General features: G+C 50.4%; 1 long non-coding RNA gene and 2 other non-coding genes across 3 annotated transcripts; all 3 read left to right on the top strand.

The window, feature by feature from the left end:
* Positions 1 to 100: 100 nt before the first annotated feature.
* Positions 101 to 4035, top strand: LOC111726941. Its single transcript, XR_002774606.1, has 3 exons — positions 101 to 834; positions 1617 to 1707; positions 3359 to 4035. It is a non-coding gene; the product is annotated as an uncharacterized LOC111726941 (long non-coding RNA).
* On the top strand, positions 1005 to 1135 carry LOC111726961. Its single transcript, XR_002774627.1, has one exon. It is a non-coding gene; the product is annotated as a small nucleolar RNA SNORA17 (small nucleolar RNA).
* Positions 1766 to 1895, top strand: LOC111726959. The gene has a single exon (XR_002774625.1). It is a non-coding gene; the product is annotated as a small nucleolar RNA SNORA43 (small nucleolar RNA).
* Positions 4036 to 4353: the final 318 nt, after the last annotated feature.

Genomic DNA, 4353 nt, shown 5'->3' with positions numbered 1-4353 from the left:
CCTCATCCGGGCGACCGAGCTCAAGCTCCGGGTGCCCTGGGGCCTCAGCGATGCGGTGCTGGGGTGGGGGCGTCTGGAGTCTGCGGCGACGCGGCGCAGCTGCCTCCCTGCAGCTCGCGGGGCCAGGCGCAGATTTAGAGCTTCTCTTTTATCCGCGCAGGGGGAAACGGGTCCCAGTGTCGGGAGGGAGCTGGCCCTGTAGGCGTCGTGCACCACTGTCACCTAGGGAACTTGGGAAAGCCTGGCTAGATGTGGCTCAGTGGGTGACTCCGGACAGTACGAGAGCACCTTCCCCCGCCATATTTATTCACGAGCCTTCCGCACCGGCTGTTTCCCTGAGTAGCTGAGCCTTTGAGGAACTCACGTGTTTCTGGGTGTCTTTTTAATATTATCACCGCTTACTGCGTTCTGTCCAAAAGCTAGGCGATTTTCATATTGTCAAAAGGTGTGTTACTACTTAGCGCGGTGGACTTATAGTGGGAAGAGGAACTGCTTGGTGGTTTTCTGGTGGGTACTGTCTGGTCCCTGGATGTCTGCAGAGATGCAGCAGTCAGTATTCTGTTGGGTTTCTGACAGCGCCACTGTGCGTAGCCGGAATTTCCACACACACCTGCAAGTTAAGTGGGAAGTAAGGGTAGAGAGTTATATGTGTTGGATTTTTCTAGAACGGTTGTTGAAGGCACGAGCGTTCTGGTGGCAGGGACCCTTCATAGCTCTGTCTCCCTGGAGACCAGCTCCCCTGTGATATTGCCACGATTTGAATGAAATGTTGGTTTCTTCCCTAGGGAGTTTGTCCACTGGAAACTACACCTGTGAGGGATGCTGGCGTCTTGGGTAAGTTGACGCTTTGGTACTGGAACAGGTTTGCTCACTGCTCAATACAACCATCCCCTTCTCTGTGACATTCTAAGTGACTGGGGACTGATTGGCTCTGCCTTAACAGGGTAATGAGAAGTTCCCTCTACAGGGGAATAAAAATGTAAATTATTCCATCTTCAACAGCAGCTTCCCCTAGAGGTGTTGCAGGTGTGGCTGCTGTGCCACATTTGTGTCATTAGGGGGCAGAGAGAAAGAGGCTATGTCTACGCTCGGTGTTCTACCCTGTGAACACTCGAATGATTATTAGTCTGACACGTGGGCAGTGTCCTAGCGCAGGGGTTTGTGCTGCTCCCCTAGCTCTGGTTCTGTGGCCTTCCAGTGTGTCTGTGCTCACCAGTAGCTCTGTGAAAAGTGTAGTGTGATGGGTGCAGAAATCTGGAGTGGGCCTCCTGACAGGCATGGTGACCATCCCAGTTTATCCAGCACCTCTCAGTCCTCACTTTCTAACCCTCACTTCTGACCATTTGATGTCTGAAAAGTGGCAGTGGGGAGGTAGAGGATGCCCTTAGGGGCAGCAACTTTGGTTGATTTTAGTTTTAAAAACTAGCAATAGGAAGAATAAAGGGTAATATTTGCTGGCTGATTCCTACTGGCACCTTGTTGAAGGGGTGATGTTTCAGAATCACCTTGGAACGTCTGGCACTAGGGGAGGTTTGCTGGTGCTTGGTTCAATTAGTGACAGCCAGCTTGTGTTGTGCTCTCACGTCTGGGCCAAGTGTTCTCATTATTTAATACAGGTGGGACAGTGACTGTTAACCTCTGAGGATCAGCGTACGTTGGGAGCATTGGCCAGAGCGATTGGGCCAGCGTGGCCTCAGCCACACCTTGGTAAGGAGACAACGCCTCAGCCCTCTGAATCTCCCGCCACTCTGGCTACCCTACAAATGCTGTACTGGACCTGCCAGCACCGCAGGTGTGGCTGTGCCTGTGACAACAGGGCACAGAGAAAGTAGCTATTTCTATGCTCAGTGTTCAGAATCCTGTGAGCCCTAAGAATGGTTTATAGCCTGACATTTCTCAACCATAGTAAGGTAGCATTTAGTTTTGGTGTTTTTTTTGTTTGTTTGTTTTGTTTTTTTGATTTTTAGAGACAGAGTTTCACTTTATTGCCCTGGGTAGAGTGCCATGGCGTCACACAGCTCTCACAGCAACCTCCAACTCCTGGGCTTAGGCGATTATTTTGCCTCAGCCTCCCAAGTAGCTGAGACTATGGGCACCTGGGTTTTTATTTTTTGTGGGTTTTTTTTTTTTTTTTTTTTTGAGACAGAGCCTCAAGCTGTTGCCCTGGATAGAGTGCCGTGGCATCACAGCTCACAGAAATCTCAACTCCTAGGCTCAAGCGATTCACCTGTCTCTGCCTCCCAAGTAGTTGGGATTATGGGTACCTGCCACAACGGCTGGCTATTTTTTGGTTGCAGCCATCATTGTTTGGCCGGCCCAGACTGGATTCAAACCTGCCAGCTCAGGTATATGTGACTGGCACTGTAGCTGCTTAAGCCACAGGCGCTGAGTCCTAGCTATTTTTTGTTGCAGTTGTCATTGTTGTTCAGCAGGCCCGCGCCAGGTTTGAACCCGCCAGCCCTGGTGTATGTGGCCAGCACCCTACCCACTTAGCTTCAGGTGCAAAGCCATAGCTTTTAGTTATGCTTTGGCATGACTCCACCTCTGGCTCCGAATGGTGTGTGCAGTGGCCACAGTGCTGTACTTTCAGGTGTTGCTGGAAACCCAGGCAGGAGACTGCACTTGGTTTCAGCTTCTTCATCTACAAAGTGGGCCTGTTAGGATTAAATGTGATGGTGTATCTAAAGCTCCTGGCCCAGAGTGAGTTCTTGGTACAGAGAGATTAACCAGTAGGATCTCCCCTCAGCCTTCTGTAGATCTGTCTTAGGAGGACTTAGGCAAGTGTGACCAAGGACTCTGGGGTAGTATAAGCTGCCTGTGTCCTGGCCACCACTGACACTCCCTGGGTGGAGCTTCGGGAGATGCTTCACACTAGTGAGGTAAGGAGACTTGAGAGAAGTGGGATGAGAGGATGAGGGGTAGACAACTGGACCAGCGTGGAACAGGGGGATGTCAGAGGATGGCCTTGTTCATTCTCTTGGTGGCGCCAATGTCAGGGCCCTATGGGGCTCATGAAGATTTTCAACCAGGGTGAATTGTGTGCCCCTCCCAGGGCTCATGACAGTGTCTATCTTCATAAGAATGGGAGAAATAGGAGTTGCTGCTATGCACAGAGGCCAAGGACACTGTGGCATGTTGTACTATGCATTGCGGGCAGCACAGCAAAGAATTACAAGGCCCTGATGCCAGGAGTACTTGTGTCAGCACCTTGCTGTAGCATCACACCTGAAGAGGAAAAATGTAACTTTAATAAAGGCAGTTTTAAGAATTCACATAACAAATTTTGTGGAGGTGGTTCAGTGACTCCAGGTTAGGGGAAGAAGCCTGGTTTGTTTCACCACCCTTGTTTATTTTTCAGATCTGGAAGCCAGAAAGGATGTCAGCAGAGGCACACCTAAGACTCACCCTTCCGGACATGTTGCACCCCAAGTGTTGCAACCCAGCAGGCTGTCCCCAGCGATCTGCCTGCCCCGAAGGCTCTGCAGCTGCAATGTGTGCTTTGCTTTTATTCCAAAGATGGCCAGGCTGATGCAGGTCTGCCCACTGCCTGTGACCTCAGCCTTTCCTTTCCACTTTGTGGTGCCATGTGCACCAGCTGCCCAGCTGGACCACAGCTCCTGGCGCATCTGCCAGGACCACCCCACACAGACTTCATATTACCTTGATGACATCCTCTAAAGTCTCACTTTGGTTGCTTGAGGCCAGGAGTTTGGGACCAGCCTGAGCAACATAGTGAGACTCCATCTTTCCAGAAAGTTTAGTATTAGTTAGATATAGTGGCTTTACCTATGTAGTCCACTTCTTTGGGAAGCTGAGGCAGGAGGATCACTTGAGCCCAAATGTTTTGGGTTATTGAGAGCTGTGATGATGCCACTGTACCCTACCCTGGGTGACAACAGAAAAAAGGATTAGCATTAGGGATGTAGGCACTGCATTTGAAATTTCAAGCAAGAGTTGTTATGGAAGGATTTGGGGCACTTCAAGGATAGTATTTCTGTGTTGGCGAAACTTGAGAATAAATTGATCTTGAATTGAGTGGAGTGTATCTTGATTTGAACTTTCCCCTGGGTAACATGCTGAGTCTCATGAGCAGAGTATGGACCAGAATGCTCTGTTCAGCTGCAGCACTCCTCCCACCAGGGTACCCTGTAGGGAGTGAGTGCTGGGTGCAGGGCCTCTGGATTTGTGGGGTGGGTCAGGGATAAGCTGCTATGGTGGTGCACCGTCACTTGGCTGTCTCCTAGAGAAGTTTTTTTGTTATGTTTTTTTTTTTGAGACAGAGCCTCAAGCTTTCACCCCAGGTTGAGTGCTCTGGTGTCAGCTCACAGCAACCTCCAAATCCTGGGCTTAAGC

This window comes from Otolemur garnettii, unplaced genomic scaffold (assembly GCF_000181295.1).
Source record: "Otolemur garnettii isolate 467f Iridium unplaced genomic scaffold, OtoGar3 scaffold00087, whole genome shotgun sequence".
Taxonomy (NCBI): domain Eukaryota; kingdom Metazoa; phylum Chordata; class Mammalia; order Primates; family Galagidae; genus Otolemur; species Otolemur garnettii.
The sequence above is the reverse complement of the archived record's forward strand: the minus strand, read 5'-3'. Positions and strand labels throughout refer to the sequence as shown.